Here is a 19,483-nt window from a genome sequence, read left to right on the forward strand (position 1 = left end):
ATCTAAGATCATCATCCTCTCTCAGCAACCACGCCACTGGACAAACAGAATTCAGCTTAACACTAGATAAATTCTCTGTTATGAAGTCACTGTGCTACACAGGAAATTTGTTTTTATTTCTGCCTATACAGGACAAAGATACCCATGTAAAAAAAAAAAAAAAAACCACACAAAAAAAACCCACTGTTTACTTCCAGTCATCTGTTGCAAAAGTTTTTCTAACATCAAACATGAATTATTTGATACTCTCCACCCTGTTGGAAGGAGAAAACTCCCAAGCTGAGAACATACATGCATTATTTCTGCAAAGGAAGATAGAGACAAATATCACCTTCAATTTCCTTCCCAGAGAAGGAAAAAGACAAGACAACTACTCCCTTATGCTAAAAACAAATCTGCTCAGTGGCGCTAAAAATCCATGGAATACTGTAATCACAAAGGAGTTAGGCAAAGTCTTCATTTCAGAGTCTGTCCCAATGAGGACCTTATCTATCAAATCCTTCAACAAATACTTATGTAGAAGGAGGAAGGTTTTAACACAACCATTACAAACGCAAACTGCAGAAAGCACAAAGGGGTCTGATTTATATTCAAGTCAACAAGTAGCCAGATAACCCACACTCAGCCTGTACCCCTGAAACCAACACAACCGGATCCTGTTAGGAAACACTCAGCACTGCTAAGAACAGCACAGAACACCACGGAACGATGCCTACACACGCGGAGAGCAGACAAGAACAGCTGGCTCACACACACTCGGCCGCTGCCCGGCCGGCAGCAGTGCCCGGCCCGCGCAGAGCCCGGTTCTGCCCGCGGTCCCGGCGCTACTCACCCGGCGCTGCCCTCACGCAGGGCGGCCCCGCTCCCCCATACACGCGGCAGGCTCGGGGCACGCTCGGCACCGGCAGCAGCTGACCTCAGCCCGGCTGCGCTCACAAGTTTCTTCTCCTGCCCCCTCCCTCAGCCGCTCAGGCGACCTGTGCGCAGGCGGGGCTGCCGGCACCGCCACCAGCACCATCCCACGGGGGCTGCCGCGGTGCCCCGGGAGCCGCGCCGGGGGCAGCCCGCGGCGGCGTGCGAGGGTGATGGATAATGTGCGATGTGCTGTGTGCGCCGGCCGAGGGGCCGGGGCGGCCCCGCCGGGCCAGCCCCCGCGTTTCGGGTTTCACGGGCAGCTGGCAGCCCCGGGGCGCGCCGCCGGCTGCGCTGCTGGAGGAACGCGCCCGCCTTCCCAGACGCTCTGGGAATGCCAGCGCCGGGCTCCCTGCTGTCCCCCAACCCTGCCACGCTCCAAGGGGACGCACGGACAGCCCGAGATCCTGCGCAGAGTTTTGCCGCCCCCTCTCCTTTCTCCTTTGTGCCTCTGGTGCAGCTTTAGTCGACTGAACACAGCCCGAGCAGCCCCGAGTCATCCACTTCCAACAGCACCCCTGCAACCAAGCACGGCTTAGCTCTCTTAAGAGGGACTCGGGGTTTTACCCATCCGTGAGCCCGCACAACGAGGGTCCAAAGGCCCAGCTCTGACTCAAGTGCATAGCAGAAATCGGGGGATTAGGATGGAAACCGCAGCCCTGATGGGGTTCCGGGAGTTGCTGTCCGCTCCCTGGATAGCAGGAGGGATGCCTGCTCCCGGATGACTCAGGAATCATGGGGCTGCGCTCTGCTTTTCTCCATACTGAGGGCAGTGAATGACATGGAACCTCCGTCCTCCCTTCCACCACACCACAGTATCGGTTTCGGTGGAAACAACCACTTTGGGAACACCCTAGATGCTGTGCTTCCTGCTCTCTTCTTTCAGATCCCCATCACGAGACAAAAAGCAGTTTCTAATATGATACCACTATGAGATCGTAACAAAAAACATGCTAATAATGATAGTTGAAGATGGCACAACATGGCATTTTGAAGCTCAAGGGTTCAGCTCAAGGGTACGCACTAACAGCAAAATCTTGCACATTTTCAGCTACACGTACCAGGCACGTGGTGTTCCTCTAATGACTGGAGCTGGAAGATCTATAGAAGCTAGAAAAAAGTTTTGCGTGAGAATCTCTGTATCCGATGAGTGCAGCTTGGACAAAATGTAGACACACTCCCACCGACTTCCCTCCGATGACCCATTTCTCACAATTCTGTTTGCTGGTTCCAGCTCCACCCAATGTGAAAGCATTAAAAAATCTTTAGTATCACAAAAATAGGTACAACCTTTTGAAAGCAATCAGTTTTCTGATTTATTCTTCAGATTTATCAGGTATTTCAATAGATGAGGTCTGAAGAATATTACGTAGTGCAGCAGGTGACATGTCATAACTTGCAGCCCTGATAAATAGGATACCACTGCACTGGAGAAGCTTCTACTTTTAAGAGAAACAAAATAATTCAGGTACCTGGTTATCCATCCTAAACCAAACCTCTGAACTCTGCTTGTCACTAATGCTGCAGGAAGAGCTGTGGCCTGCAGCAGTCAGTATCACTACATTTATGAAAGGGAATACCCAAGACACTTTCCTCAGCTTCCCAGCTTTTCGTGAGATAACCAGCCAGAAAAGAGAGCTAAGCAAGCCATTAAGCATGAGGGCTGGTCCCTGCTCCTGACTCTGGAAAAGAAATCCACAGAGACAAGGCAGAGTCAGCTCATTGCTGTGATCTCCCTGCCAAATGGAGAGATTTGGCTAGCATCTGGAACAGCATGCTGCACCCCACCAAAACTCAGCTGCTCCCAGGAGCCATAGCAGTTTGAAGAAACTACTGAGTCCTGCTGACTCTCTGCCAATGTAATTTTTCAAGAATAAACAGGGTGTATCATACATGGCTGCTCAGGAAGAGAAAATAAACGTGCACAAACTTTAGATGGTGAGGGCGACAGAATTAAACACATGCACAGCAGGATACCTATGCTGGCCCTTCAGTTTGCTTGGCTGCCAAATTCAGGCTCAGAGGGAGAACAGCCAGAATGACACACTAGAAAAAACATTTTTTAGTGTGCTGGAAAGGCTTCCACCATCAAGGACCATGCCTGCTCTGATGAGGGGCCTATATGTATGGCAGCCCCACTTTATGCATCACATTTATCAACATTATACAAACATTTAACCCAGGCACTTCTGTAAGTTTTATCTTTGCAGCTCTGCCTTTATCTGAACAACAGCCACATTAAGACAGAAGACCTCTTGTTTAAATTATAGGAAATTACTGTTCTGTTACTGTGCTGTTCTCTTAAGAGAGAAGTAACCCCAGGGAAATTTCCAGCTACCGTAGAGAAAGGAGAGTGGTACAATGCACTTCCTAAGCACAGGGACACACAGGAAGCAAGCTGCAGGGCAAACTGGAACTGCTGGCTGCAGCACTGGGTAAACAGTGAGCAAACCTCCTGGTCTTGTGCCAGACCTGCTCCTGCAGGCAGCTCACAGCCTTGTGCCCTCAGCACAGGTGCTTTCAAAAGCTGAGCTGCAGAGCCACTCACGTCCTTGAGCAACTGCACATGTGAAGTCTGGCTATCAATACAAATTAACAAACAATTACAATGAGGAGAGTCTTTGTAATCAACTTTCCTTCCTTACTTGCCTTATAGGTCCTCACTTGCTGCTGTTCTTTCTCTCTATGGTTTGCTAGCTGGTACCCTTCTAAAGTTTAGGTCTAGAGCATAAATCAGTTCATATTTGCAGTTTTATGGGCATTGAAATTCTTCAGCCTGAGCTGTCTTTCTTATGTGTGCAGCATCAACATCCAGTTGTTCATTAGCTATGTTAGGAAAAAAACAGTAGGAGCAGGCCTATAACTGGAAACAGCTTATCCAACTCTATACAATGCACATTTTAAGGCAAAGAAAAGCCTGTTTGGGTGCCAGTAGGTACCAGCTCACGTCAGAACTGCTTTGATATAACTCCTTAGATACCAAACCTAAGACTGAGACACTTCAAAGGCTTGACCTGCTCCTTGCATGGCAGGGAGCTAAGATTCTGAATCTTTGCCTCTGGAAGAACAACACATTGGGTTGTTTTTTTTTTCCCAAGAACATGTAATGACAAAATGACTTTACCAATCAAACAGGAAAGAGGAAGCCTGCATTTGTCACAGACAGTTTGGCTCTGCTCAGGCATGGAATACCCTTGGCCAAGTGCAAGCAGTTCCAAAGGTAATCCCTCTGCTCCAGGCAAACATGTCCCTAAGGCAAGTAGCCGTATAAACATACATATGCACACTCTTTGGAACACAACTTCTCTGCAGACATCTGTGCAGTCTGGTGGGCAAAAGTCTAAGCAAGCAGTCAAAACCACCACTTTTTTTTCAACTAAACTCAGAAGGCAGCTGCTGCCCCTGCAGATTCTCTTGTCTAACATCAACAGAGAAGACTGTACTAAATTCACTTTACATTTCAGGAAATATCTTCTCATCCTATTCTCATTGGTTATGTTCTTCAATAGAACAAGGTGGACAATTGTTTCCTATTCTCATTTTCATGGAAATCAATTCACCTTGTTAACTCACTCAGACACAAACTCTGTCATATTTCCCCAGTGCCTGGATTATTTTGGAAGAGGCAGTGTATTTTTTAACACTGGTGCTTTAACTTTTGTTGGATATTTTTGAGTACTGGCTTACCACTATTTCCTTTGTTTATCCAATGGTACAGCTGACAATACAGAAAGAACTGGAATTTCAAACAGCAAGTGTCATCAAAATTTAAGGCCACAAGGTAGAAAACACAACTACAGCTCACTCTATAAATATACTCTTCTATCTTTAGTCCTTAGCAAGAAAAGGACAAGCCACACCGAGAATTAAGAGACAGCACCTAGAATAGTGGCTTAAATCTTTATTGTTTCCCTAGGGACAGATTCTGCAAGATGTCTCACGAATGAGTAAAGCTGCTTACACTGACAGCCATAAAGCACAGACATGCAAGTCCTCAGACACAGGGCCAAAATCTTACATGTTGAAAATGGTTTGAAAAGTGTTAAGTTCTTCCTTCCACATACACAAAACTTCTACTCAAAGTCATCAAGAACTTTTGAATTATTTCTGGGTCTCCAAATCTATCAAAACCTAGCTGTCCAGCTGAGAATCATTTTATCTCAGATAACCCATGGGCATCCTGCCATTTACATATTCACTTCCCCAGCTACAGCAACATATTCCTTACCAGATTGTGGATTGTTCTGCTTGCCCTGCCTTATAACTTGCTCCATCCCTGTGCTTGGCAACTGAACCTCACATACAACAATAGTTGCACTCAATATCATAATTCCTAGCTACATGTTCTCTTTTCCAGTCTGAATAACTGGGACTAGTGTAGGACTCTTAAGATGTGTGTGTCATACATCAAATCCCAAGAAATTGTGATAATACTCAATTTTTTTTTAAAAAGGCTTTTCATCACTTCTCTCTCTCTCTGTGCAAGTGCTCAGAGTAACCTCTTATTTAGGTTGGATGTCAGTATTCAGCAGAGAATTTCTCCTCCTCTTATAAGAGTCCAAACAATTTTATCTGGTCTGCTTCCTTCAAGTTCAGATTGTTGAGTCTAGAGTTGTACTAAAATTATTATGAAAAACAAAGCAAGGTTATTCTGGACACACAGAAGGAAGCTGATTCCCCTGTGTTCTGACTGAGGAAAAGACAGTCACCCATGTAATATATGCTTCAAATTATACTATCTCCTTAGAACTGAGAAAGCATTAGAAGGCACAGAATAGAGATTTAGTAGATAAAGTGATAATAAACCATGGCAAAAGGATACAGAAATGTAGAAACGACAACCAAGATCAGGAACATCAACACAAGGCTCTAAAAGTAATGTTTTTGTCAAAACACTCACTCACTACAAGACTTGACTCTTTCACAAGGCTGTTGCCAGGATCTCAGATTAGATTACACCACTTGGCTTTGATTTCCTAAACATCTTCCAGTTTTTCTCCAAGATTACTTTGGAATTAGCCCTTACAAGTATAAACACACTATTCTTTCCCAGCTATAAAACAAATTTCATTTTGACTCACAGGACAGGCGGATGGAAACTGACCTTGTGTCTTTGGTCAGAAACACAGAACACAAGCAAATATATTCTTACCTGCTTCCATTCCTTGTAGGAAGAAATAAAAATAAAAAAACCCTTCCTAATGTTGTCATTCCATTAGTAAATCTTGATTTACTATTACAGGACACAGCTCAAAGCAGCAAATTCTGGATCATGTTTGCACAGGACAGTTTAGAACTGAAAGTTTTACTTCTGTTCCTTTATATACAGAGAGTGAAACCCACAAATATAATGTGTGTTTTCTTCCAAATTTGACAATAGGCATTTTGCAGAGTAATTGGTGCCATGCAAAAATAATGCTGAAGGGTTTTTTTAAAGTAAGTTAAAAAAACCCCAAATGCATAGTCTCACCTTCTACTCAAAGATGCAGACTCTGAGCAACTTCACTCTCATAAGCAACATAGCAGCAACTGCAGTAGAAAACCAGTAGGAAAAAAGCAGTAGGGAAAAAAGAAACAAGCCCTCAGAGCTCAGAGGAGTTTAACATTGGCCAAGCAATCTTCTCAAGTCACTGAGAAGTGCATGTTCCTCATCATCAGTAAACAGGAGCTCCAGTTTATGTGGTCGTTTAATAGGCTGGATGGAAAAATAGAAACAGCCACCCTGTAAAGCAGCAGTACATTTACAAGGGAAAAACAGCAGCCCACAGGGATGACTGCATCAAATGTGATGAATTTAACAGTTAAGGCAGCAGGTAAATAATTCAGAAAACCCTAAACAATGAAATTATGTGCCACGTGTCTGTGCTTTGCAATTCCCATGATTTCTAACAAGCTGTCTGCATGCCCAGTGCAGGGGACACTCTGTCAAGGCTGATCTCTGAGGAGAAATATGAAAACACCACAGAGCACATCCTCCTCAGGCAACCATGTTCTCATTCCTATGCTTTCTTGTAACAAAAAGCCTGTGTAAAATGTACAGGTACAGTTATTGCACAAGGCACAATTTGTGTCTGTTTAAAAACACTCAAGCCCATATCTATCACAGCAATTACTTCTGCTGACAGCTGCAGCCAGACATCACCCTCTGAGTCAGTCACTGCTACATTAGATTGGTAAAGAATGAGCACAGAGGGGTAGGAAGTCAGTGTCTCAAACAATCTGCACTGAGAAATGTCTGTATTTTTTTTTTAGTTGAGAAAACCAATACAACCATTGCATTATCTTTTACCCTGCTGGCATGTGAGAAGGGGGGATCTAACAAAACCCATGTTTAACCCCAGCACAGATTCCCAGAGGTCAGTCCCAGCCTCTTGGACTTAAGCTCTGAAGTGACAAGCTCCACTGCATAAACTGCATCATTTAAGGTGCCAAAGGGCAACAGAGGTAAGATGAAAATAACCAGAACAAAAAAAAAAAAACACGAGAGCAAAAACTGAAGAAATTCTTACCCAATTTGTCAACAAAATATTCTCCTGCACAAGACAACAGGCTTAGTCACCAAGGAGAAATTAGAAATTTTGCTCTAGAAGACTTGGATAAGGCAGCAAAAAAACTCACAAATAGTTTTTTGAGTCAGCTTTTATTAGTGAGCAAAAGCAGGAGTGATGAAAACAAATTACTCTGTTCCGTATTACCAAAGGATTATTTTGAAGAGTGATTCAAAAAGAGCACTAAAATATCTTTAATTCATCCAATAAAGTTGCTGTGTCAAGACTGCTACTATCAGGACTTGCACAAGGCCTTAAAAATGGAGCATACCATTTCCCAGACCATGGAAATCTCACCTTTTCTCAGACATTCTTCCAGGTGCAAGTATCCTTTCTAGTCCAAGTGATGATCCTTTCTGCATCATCATGATACCAATTGTCACAGCCTGGGTGTCTTGAATATATGATACTTGCACAAAATCTGGACCTCCTATCACCAACACATTGTATATCGGGGAACCTCAGTCCTTTGGTAAGTCCACAGATTATTTTCTTGCAGGACATTGCCCGCAATATCTATGTTCTGCAATAATTGAAGTGTGGTCCTGGAATATCAGCACTTCCTTCAAGGACAGATGTAAGTGGGCTGTGTCAGTGGCTGAATAACACCCAGAATCTTACTACTGCACCAAATGTTTGCAGATAAATTATCATTTCCTACCCCTCTGAATAGCTTACCCTGTCAATATGCCATTGACTAATATATCATGATGTGTTAACATTACTGATTGGCATCTGCAGTGCCTAATATTTATTTCATCAAAATCCTTCCAGGAGAGTCACCATTTCTGTTAGTGTTATGATGCATTCTTATTACCCTAGCACTGAAAATGCTTTTATTAAGGCTGCTGTTGCTTTTTTTTTTCATTTTGCTTTTTAAAGTTTTATTTTATTGGTGATATCGGTAACTGGCTGGGCTTCTTTCAACCATATATTAAGGCATATTTCTGTAGTTAGTCTAGTTAGGCATCCAGGGGAAGAAACAGTTAAGAATTGTTCAATGCCTCACCAAAACATGGATCACTTGAACTTGACTGTTTAGTGCTTTGGTTCCACTATGGTCCTGACTAGAAAAAACTGAAATAAAAGTTCCAATGAGTACAGCTCAGATGCCTTTTGCTAGTGGACTGTTCACTAAGTCTCACTAGCAGTTCTTGCTGCACTTCATTTTTAATGCATGCTGCATTGCTTTGCAGTTCTGTAAATCTGACCACAGACTTACATAGTGAAGCCAAAAGGTGAGATCTGTCTCTTTGGAAAAGATAGGACACAATCCCGTTCATATTTGTGGATTGCTGATCCCAATTAGTTTCATCACATTTTCATGGTAAGCTTGGTTACCCCTGAAGTGCTGGGAAACTGAGCACTCAGAGCTGCAGCAGTGTTTGCCATTCCTCATCTTGCATTTCACAGGAACTACAGGTAAGGAAAGCCTGAGGATATCCCAATTAAAGCCTTCCAATTCCGACAGGTGATGCAAGTGACAAATAGTTCTAGCAACAGATTAAGCCTTAACAGAAAGCACAACAGTCCAAAGTCATTTCTCTCCCTTTTGTTTGGATGCATCCTGAGGCTTGACTAACAGATAGACTTTCATCTCAAACAGTGGCATTTACTTCAAAATACTAGAGAGAGTTCTTAAGCCATTTGATTTTCATAGCAAAAGTAAGGCTTTTACCTTTAGAGTCAAAAAGCCCCATTTGCCACTCAGCACACTCCCTTTGGATCAAGCATAAATAGGAACCTCTTTCAGCTATCCTATACATAAAAGCCATTCTAGTGACTGTCCATTCTTCTCCCACACACAAGCTGTTTTTTCAAGGTCAGTCAATTGACTCCAGGTACTTCTCAGATGTATTTCATGCCTTCCAGGTGCTTAATCAAAACCTTTCAGCAGAAAAAACCCTCAACTAGCTCTTGGACTTCTCTTGCAATACCATTGTGATCTGTTCTTTTTCCCTTTAGAAAGAGATCCTCTTCCCCTCTTCATCAAGGCCTTTTACCCAAGAATAACCTTGCCAACAAGAACAAGATTTTTACATTTGAATGTTTTAAAGAATCTGTATTCTGCTTGCCACAGAGGTCTATCTTAAGCCTCTGTTGCAATTTTCTCAACATGACACAAAATAGGTGCAGTGAGTGGAGGTGATGCCATGAGCAGAGGCTACATGAAATCAGCGTCAAACGAAGCAACATGACTGGATACCTAATCGTGGCAATAAAGGCTGCTGCACTCATCTCCACACGCCTCATTTAGTTTTATGAGTATTTTCCAGAACCTAATGTATGCCTGATGACCTGTGTACTCAAGGTTTTTCAATCCAGAGATTTTATCAGTGTCATGGCAAAAGACCTCCTCTAGGCAAGCAGCCACAGAAATGAAATGGGTCACTTCTTGTAACAATGAGGTAATTAAGGTTATTTCTTCTAGAAGAAAAAATGCTTCCTTTCCTTAATTACTCAGAATAACGCTTTAAAGTCACAAAAAGTGGGGATTACTACTTCATGCAGTATAATCCAGGACAGATGACAAACAGATCCCTAATTTTTTGGCCCCACTATTTCATCATGCAATTTAACCTGGTGAATTTTGTATTAAATACATATATAAAGGACCTGGCATACAAGTTACATTGGGTTTTTTCTTTTTAATTTAATCTTAATTTTGCAGCACACACTGCAAGGACTGAGATTACTTTTTGTCCCTCACAAGCAAACTACAACAGTCAACACTTGCTGCCCCCCAGCTTCTTCAGTGCTGTGGGAGAAGGCTCCTGTGGCAGACATCCAGATCCACAAATGGCAAAACTGAGATCACACCTGGTATCTCCAGAATTAAGAAACTCACAGCTGCTCCCAGAAGGCCTTGGTCATGCAGTTTTTCTCATTGTGAGGGAAGCTGACACCTTCCACTCTTTGAAGACAGGAACATTTCTAAGCCAACACACAATTCCAACATTCAGACTCTACAGCAAATGCTGAAAAACAAGGGAGTGATCTGGCAGAGGCTCCCAGTGATTCACACCTGCCTCACACTGTGCATCACTGTCTGTATCAGGTATGGGGGAACAGAAGCTAATGGATAAGAATGCATACTAAATCCCAACAGCTAGCAAGTGAGACTAAACAACCAGATAAATAATACTAAGCAGAAATTGCACTTCAGAAAGTACCTTCAGGTTTCCTTTCCTTATCTGTCTGACCACCTCTGCAACCTCATGTGTCTTTTCTGATCCTCTATCTTTGCTACTAGAGGTCTGTTTATCTCCATTTAGGGAGAAGCAGTTTTGGAAGACTTTTATGCAGCAGCAAACAGAAATTGTCCATGTACAAGGAGACCTGCAAGAAGCATTTTCCATGCAGATGATGGCTGATAGAGGAAATAGCACCATATGCCTCATCTACACCAAGCTTTTCACAGGAAATTCCAAGCACTAACAAGTTAAAACCTTCTTCTCTTTTTAACTCTTTTTCCTGGTAACTCTTTCCCCCTGCCCCAGGCTAGGATGTTACAATACAGGTCTGTGAGGCTGTATTCTGTGAATTTGAGGTTAAACTTTTGCCATCAGCCACAAATAAATGACAGACTAGTCCCTTTAAGTGACAGAGGAGGAGCTGTGGGATGATAATACTTACTGAGCCCTATTTCACCCAAGTTCCCCTTGCCCACCCAAGCCCCCATCACCCATCTAATTGTGATCAAACAATACAGACTGTGGAGTAGGAAGAAAATGTAATTGGTTACACAAGGAAAGAAACTTTCTGAGGAACTGGATCACACTGCATCTGCCATTAAGCCCACAGTGGGATTCAAATCCCTTTCAGAGAGGCTGCCAAAACCCTTGCCAGCTCTCAGCCAGAACCAAGCTGTCAAACACAGACCAGGGCTTTGCAGCAACTCGAGCCTTCCTGCTTGCCAGACCTTGGGGACCAGAAGCAACAGAAAATGCAGCACTCTTGTGACTGGCTTCCCCGCCACTCCCAGCAAATTGCTACACTGCTAACGTGGTAACAGAGCTGAAAAATTCAGGGTAGGAAAACTCATCCCTGACTGTAAAACCATTCCTACCTGAGGCTTGCATACAAGTCATACATAGTCAATCCTATAACTGGAATATTTCAGCAAAACTGGATGCTTAAAAAAAAAACAAAACACCAAACAAAAAACCACTGTTACTTCTCCCCTTCAAAAAAAAATGTAATTGTGGTTTTGGGAACTTAGGGATACTGCAGTGGTAATGTCTCCTTAATTTTTTTCTTCAACCTACCTGGCAAGTCTCAAAAATGAGACAGATGTCATGAGGGGTATAAACAGAGAGCAGGATCCAGCCCAAAAAAAGCAATGAGCTAGGGGCCTTGAGATTTGAGTTCTAGTCCAAGTTTCTGCCAGCCAAGCAGATCTGGGAAACCCATGCTGCTATTCTATGTCTTTCTTCTTCCTCCCCCACTTCTAGCACATCTGTTTCAACTTAAGCTCTCCAGGACAATGACTCTCTGTTGCTACAATGCCCGTCATGTCGTGCTTCCATTAGGAAGCAACAAAAACCTTATATGCATAACATAACTATAGGATACCCAGGCTTAGTTCTCAAAGATTCTGGCATAGGATTTTATTTTCTGTATTTTTTGCTGCAGGGAAACAGGATGAAGTCACCCACTCATTGCACTGGAAGCAAAGAGAAATTTGGACTGTGAATCCCATCTCGACAGATCAGGCAACGCATCTTCAACTGTATGGAGCACAAGTAAATAATGTCTTGCCAACTTTTACCCAGACCATAAAAATCAGAGACAACTCATTTTTTTCCATATTTGGTGGTATGTAGATGGCCTGGAAAAGGGAAGTAAAAAGTAACACAGTATTGGTCCCACTTTGTGGGGTAAACAGTCTCAAAAGAGCAAATAAGAAGTGTTCTCAGTAACTAAACTCCTTCAAAGCCTATGAACCATCTAAATGCTGCAGCAGGGTAATAAAAACCCTACTAAAATACACCAGTGCTTCACTGACTAATCTCTGGGCATCTACCTGCAACAACACCCTGATATTAAAATGATACTGGCAAAAGGGACATAGGAAGGGGCCCCCAAAGAGGAAATGGATATCCACGACACAAATCAGGGTTTAGAGGAGAAAGCAGAATCATTGTACTACTGCTCAGTCAGATATGCACTCCTACATAGGCCTACTATCTCCTGCCAAAATGCACTGTACTGCTGCTGCTGCTTCAATACTACTTTAAAAGTGTTTTAAATCACTTTATCCATCACCCTGTCTCCAATGAACTCAAAGGTTAAGTGCTCTCGCACACCACCTGCAGACCTTTCTCTGTACCAGGAAATGTTTCTATTAATTACCCTGAACATGTGTCATCCTCAGGATAAGAAATACAGGACTGGTAAAGAGAATAACTGAGTGGGTGAATTATAAGCTTTGGCTTCATATGATGAAGTAGCAAAGCAAAAATCTAATACGAGTGAATCACAGTTGATTTTAGTAAAATGTAATTACAATAATCAGTTGGACATTTCCTAGGGAAGAAAAAGCAAACCAAACTACAGTGACATCACAGAGCATGAAAATCTTTTTAGCAGAATGAGGGAAGAGCTTTTTGTCCTTTCTTTACCTTTGTCATTCAAAGCTGAAAAGACAGCCATTAGCATTCACATTACCACGAACAGTCCACAGGAAAACTTCACCAGGTCATAAGGCAAACTCACCAGATCTTTACCTTGCAATATACTGTTAGATAATTTTAGTCCACAGTCTCATTTTACAAGTATTTTGTGGCTGCTCCTTGATGGTACAGGCTGAGACGTCAGTAATTCTGTTGCCTTGTGAATATTATTGTCAAATAAGAACTGTTTATATTCTTTGCAGGCTGAAAGCAAGCATGCATTTTATATTGGCTGTTGACTTTTTTGAAAGTCCAAACATTTTGTGTATGAGATGATGTATGACACATTTTGTTATGAACATGGAGTGAGATGCATCCAGTGATAACTGTGACAGAATGCAATGGACAGGAAAGAGATGACCTGGGTAGAAAAGTAAACAATTTAATTGACTTTTAAATAGATTGGCTTCTGAAAAGCTGTAATTGATTTCCTAATATGGGCAGGATGGCCACAGTTCAATATCCAATTCTATTTTGTTTCCAGATTTTTAGGAAGGATTGATTTGCTTTGGGTACCTTTGCTTAGCAGCTTTCCTGTCAAATAAAAAGGTTTTTATTTCACTGACAAGAACAGGATGGAAAGCCTTCAGTGGTTTGAGGTGGTTAAGGGGTTTTTTTGGAGGTGTTTGTCAAACCCAGGGAAAAAACATTACTGTAATATCAGACAATAAATCCCGAGAGATTTCTAAATATATTTCAAGGCTAGATTTTCAATTTCCATGAAGCGTATAAACTAAACTAGAAATGGGGAGTTTTTAGTGACATGATAAAGCATTCAGACATGGTCTGGTGGCTTACAATGTCACCTGGCTCCTTTAAATGTTTGGTTTTTTTCCTTCACACCTCTCTTCAGGTCTTTTCTCTGTAGATCCCATTTTTCTTTCCTGAAATTACAGATTTGCTGCATTAAAGCAGCAATCCCAGGAAACCACGTAAGTCACTGATGCAACTTACGTACCTACAGCCTCTCAAAATCTTAATCACACGCCATTTTTTCTAAGACCCAAGATTTCCCAACTCTTCTCACCCTCCCTTTCATCAAACCCAAGATTGCCAGGCCAGTCTGAGATGTTCAGGGCAGTTGGTTCCTGCTTTTATCCACACAACTCTCGCTTCTAGGGTGTAACATCACTTCTCCAAGTATTTTACCATTTCTGCCTTGTGAAATAAATCCAGTGATCAAGCAAAAAGGACAAGAGCACTGAAATGGACCTAAGTGAAAACCTATGCCTCAATGACCAGGTGTATTGATGAAAACAATAATTGTTGTCCAAAATACAATTATTTCTATTCAGACAGTCTCCACAAGGGGCCTTACTAACCTTCCCTACTTGAACAAGTCCAAACAAGAAGGAATCCTGGATCAAAGTGGCCATTTCATAGCCTCAAGCACATTTCCAACACTTAATTGATACCTCTGAACCTGAACAAAAATATATTCTTTTCCAGCATGTCAAGCAAAGCCAGCTGTTTGCTTCATAGCACAGGTCAGCACTCGTTAACATTCAGCTGCCAAGCATGAACACGTTTGACAATTATTTCAGTGTACAAACTGTGCACAAGTCTCCCATTTCTGTGATAGAGTACAGCATGCCTCATTAAATGAGAACACACATCGGTGACAATTACAGCCCAAGGTGCTGAAAAACCTCACACCAGAGTTTCCCTTTCTATCACTAGAAAGATGCCGGTCCAAGCTCCACAAATAACTAAGTATTTCAGATCCATAAATTGAGCAAATTACTGGTGTGTAAGGGCATTTAAATTCAGCCACACACAAGTTAACTTAAAAAAAAACTACAATTAACTCCTAAACAAATAAACATGCCCTCATTTTCATCTGGGATCCTTTTCGTTATATTTTCATGATTGTTTGTACAATTGCAGAGTGTTCTGTGTACCTCAGCTTTGTCACAAGACATAACACATTAATTGATCACAATCTCCTGTTTATGTTGCCAGTGGTGAACCAGTTAAAGCACAAGTCTAAGGTTTGACAGTGGGGACTGATGACAGCCCTGTCATTGTTGTCAAACTATAAGGCCATCAACAGTTTGCAGCAGAATGAAATTAAGTAGACAGTGACTTCCCCCTGTGCTGTTCCATTGTTCATTTTCCTCTGGACTATCCCTCTCTGTTTCTTACCCTTCTAGAATCTCCTCAGGACATGATAGAAAGACATGGTACGTATTTAAATAGCTACTACAATTATTTCACAACCAGGAGGATGGAAAAATAAGAGAAGGGCTGAATCCATGCTGCTGAATTTCTCTTGATGGTGGTGTTCTTTTTAAATGGAATCTTGACGTACAATAGCATCTGTGTTTCATCTCCCCTTGCTCAACTTCTTTGAAGCGTGGCTTTCCTTTGGGAATTTTTTGCTTAGAAGACAGTAATACAGTGGGAGAACTAGCATGCAAACATGTTCCATGCAAGAATTCAGTTTGCTGGAAAAAAAACACTGGAGTATGTTTTATGCTCCTGCAAACCATTGGGACCACAGCACTATCGGAGCTGGTCCAAAGCTGACCACAAGGTAACAATTAGCATCTCACAGCAAATTTACCAAGCATGAAATTAAAATTTGGGTAACAAAGAAAAAAAGATTGGACTCAATCCACTGTCCAGAGTCTGGAAATGTCTGAATCAAATCATGGTGTTGCTCCATGGTCTCTAAATTCTTGGGAATTGTAGCATTTCAATGATGCTTTTAGCTACAACTGACATTCATTTGGAGGTTTTTGTTTTACTTTTTTTTGTAATTTTCAACTGTGCTATGAATGAGTGACTGTGAAAACTACAGCATGAGAGAGTTCTGGTAACAGGTTACCACAATTTGCATTGTCACAGAACCATAACAAATTTCCAGATTTCTTTGTGATCAAACCCACAGCAACTGTAATTGTCCTTGCAGCAACCATCTAAGTGCTAACCTGTCAAAAATTCACCCATACCCATCACAATATCATGTTTTCCTCTGTGGCAACATCCCTAAAAAAAAAAAATTAATAAAAGGTCTTGTAAGGTGTCTGTCAACTATTTTTCACTTCTTCAAAAACATTAAAATAATTCTTTTTTTCAGCTGAGTGAACTGAGCCACAAGGGCTGAAATGTTCAAGTCCATACATAAAAAAAAGAAAAACATGCCATGATTAAAAGAAACCAGACTTGGTTCTTTGTTATAACTCCTAGTCATTACTCTACTTGATCCCTTTAATTATTTGGTATTTCTTCATCTAAGCCTGTTAGAGAAGCTAAGCTAGACATAGCACACTTAATTAAAGCTGAGCTTCAGCACTCAGCTCTTTTCTATCTGGAAATTGCTATTATGAGACTCTTGTTAGCCAAATACGAATGCAAATGTTCTCTTATGACAGAGCTGGTGATGAACTAAGAAATACCCCTCTCATTAAAGGTGCAGCCATCTCACTTAGCATTTCAGGTCATTGAAATCACTTGGGGGGGAGCTTCCTCCTGGAAGAATAGCCCCAGATTTACAGTGACTAAAGAGAAGCTGATGCTTTAAGTGTTGAAAGGAGGTGTGCAAATATTAGATGATCGTAAATCCGCTTAAGAAAGTGTAAGGCTGTCAAGGCCAACTGTTGCAAGACATTCCTCATTTATACAACCTAACAGCTCAGCATTCCTCCTGAATGCTATAGCCACCCTGTCAACACAGTGTATTCTTTTGCTACAGACACACAGGAAAGTCCACTTTAAAAGCCAATACAAATTCAGCCATGATTCTTCATAAAGACTTAATTTTTCTGCTCTGGGGTTTTGGGAAATAGGAAACAGTTATTTCCTAGACAGGTATATTGCTCTCTTAGCCATGTGCCACCCTGGGACGATATACAAACAAGCAAAATGCTTACAACAGAAACTGTAAAAACAATTCATACATTCTGTGCCACATGCTAAAACACTGCTCTGCACGGCAGTTGTGCCCTCCCTCACTCTAAAATGGATTAAACAATTCAGTGCATCATACAGACTTTTCAGATAAGGTTCTCTTCAGTCTGTGTCATGACAAGACCAGTACATGTAAAAGGCCATTCTTAAAATAAAAGCATATGTTATAGCAGTGTAATTATGTTCTGGACATAATTTGGTTGTCCATTTACTTGATGGCAATGGGTTCAGCATCCTGTTCACTCTGAACATTCAGTTCAGAGCTTGAGGAAAATGAAAAAAGGATCTTGGAGTCCAGGGCTGTTGTGCAACTGGAACAGTACACAAGCTCTGCTCTGCCAAACACCAAAGGTGTAATGGTCAGGAAGAACATTTGGCACAGCTTTTAATTGAGGAGCCAAAAAATCATATTTCTGATAGCATTGACAGCAATTTAAAAGTTTGCCTTAGCTAGGATAAAAATCCCTTACTCAGAGTGCCATAGAAATTGTTATTTGTTAAATGCACAAAATCTTTCTTCCACAGATACTCCTCCCCACATTTTTTTTTCCTTACAACAATGATCTAATATTTTAGACACCCATCAAAAGTGTTTCCACCTATTTTTCATCTCTGTGTTTCTGAATCCATCATTACCATCTTATTCAGAGTTCTTCCGTAAGGGATCTCATTTAAGCTCCCCTAAAAGCACAGTGCCTTTCACCTTTAATTAGTACAGGTTCCTACATGGAAATTGCCTTATCAGTGGGAACACAGCAGTAAGCCTGTTCCAGTAGCTGGTTTTAGGGGGTTTACTTAGAACATAATTTTTTGTAGCTTTAATAACCCTTTATGACCTAAAGTAACCTAAGATCTTTGCAGTCTGCATGATGCGATCTGGGCATTCCTTGATGTTGGGATTCTCCATTTTCTTTCCTCTTCCAATTTCAAGCAATGTTTAATGGAAAATTACAGCTAATTTTCCTCCCAGCCCAAAGGCCCTTACCAAAAAAGGTAAACATATTCCTTCTTTACCATTTTCCAAGAAACAGACAACATTGGCAAAATTCCCTCAAAATCTTTTTCATTTATTATATGCTCGGTCTTAGTTTTCACAGGTATTAACAAAACAATAGCTCAAGTTATGTCCCCACCTTTCAGATGGTAAAAAAAAAACAAAACAACAAACAAAAAATCAATGGCCATGGTTTCTTTTATAGGCAATAATTGCACTAACATGCTACACTTTGTGTTTGCTAATTAGACTAAACTCCATGCACACGTTCACATCAACACATTCTGATTCTGGGCCATTTGTTACAGAGCTTTCCTAGCTACATTTGAAGCTACTCCTGCTGATAAATTACCTCTTTGTATTAAAAAGAATATACAGACAAGTATCTGCAAGATCAGCCTCCAGGCCTCTCTTTTGTATCAGAGCAATATTTTACCAGTGTTATTCAGCATTACTCAGCCTTGCACAGGGCCTCTGCAATAGCAGAGTTTCCCTACTGGCTGTCACATGTAATTGTTATGATCCATTTCTTCTACAGCATGAAAACCTCCCTCCATCAGCAGCTCCATCACACAGAGCACCTCCAGAGCTCTGCTTTTAAGGGCTGATACTGATGCCTGGTAGTTCAGCTGAGCTGCTGGCACAGGTATGAATGCAATAGTGCCATTCATCTGCTTGACTTCACCCACAGAATCCATGTGCTGACCATTTTGAGCTGAGGGACTGCAGAAGGGTCAGACAGACCAGAAAACTCACACAAAGAGAACAGAACACATCTTAAGCTGTGCTCTGCAAAAGCAGTGTTCAATGATCATCTGTGTAAAATTTTGGATTTTTTTTAATCTGTACTAATTATTAACTCTACTGCAATCTTCACTGTAAGAAAACTGACCAAACACCAACATCAGAGCCACAGCCTGAATCTCCTTTGCATCAGTGTCTCCAAAGAGGTAAAGGTTTCCCTCAGCTTTCAAGAAAGAGAAGGGTAAACCAAATCATTTAAAAAGAACCTACAGTTCAAACATTGCTTCTAGAAAGCCTTGCTATCTCACAACAACACACTGACATTTCTTTTCCTCAGTAATTAGTAGTACCTTTGTGCCTCAGCAAGCTGGAGGCCACATCATCCATAGTTCTGAAAAGATGTAGTAAAACACAGATCTAGAATTCACTGAAGTATTTTGAATTGTTTTCTTCTGATTTCTCCTTTGCAAAGTGCCACACTAAGACTGGCATTCACACAAGCAAATGGCTTTAGGTAGACCTGCATCATGGATGCCTGAACTGCTTACTTCATTTTGTTTTCAAAATTACTTGTCCTATCCCTATTACAGAAATAATCGGTGCTCTTGCATCCATGCTGCTTTTTAATCTACATAATAAAGCAAGCACAAGTAACTTCAAAAAATTGAAGACTGAAAATGTAAAAAATGTTTCAGAGC

The 19,483-nt window shown here is 41.5% G+C and overlaps 1 protein-coding gene and 1 long non-coding RNA gene across 4 annotated transcripts in view; one reads left to right on the forward strand and one right to left on the reverse strand.

The window, feature by feature from the left end:
• The window catches only part of ARHGAP24 (Rho GTPase activating protein 24), a 242,869-nt gene that overhangs the window by 182,032 nt on the left and 41,354 nt on the right, over window positions 1-19,483 (reverse strand). Inside the window, exon 1 of one of the 3 annotated variants that reach the window (XM_064416797.1) lies at window positions 833-976. The exons of the other annotated variants lie outside the window; for them this stretch is intronic. The gene's annotated coding sequence lies outside the window, so the exon portion shown is untranslated. Of the gene's footprint in view, window positions 1-832; window positions 977-19,483 lie in introns of those variants that run through there. 3 annotated transcript variants of the gene reach the window in all.
• On the forward strand, window positions 10,715-12,230 carry LOC135299957 (uncharacterized). Its single transcript, XR_010361799.1, has 2 exons — window positions 10,715-11,491; window positions 12,096-12,230. It is a non-coding gene; the product is annotated as an uncharacterized LOC135299957 (long non-coding RNA).

The sequence above is a fragment of the Passer domesticus genome, chromosome 4 (genome assembly GCF_036417665.1).
Source record: "Passer domesticus isolate bPasDom1 chromosome 4, bPasDom1.hap1, whole genome shotgun sequence".
NCBI lineage: Eukaryota > Metazoa > Chordata > Aves > Passeriformes > Passeridae > Passer > Passer domesticus.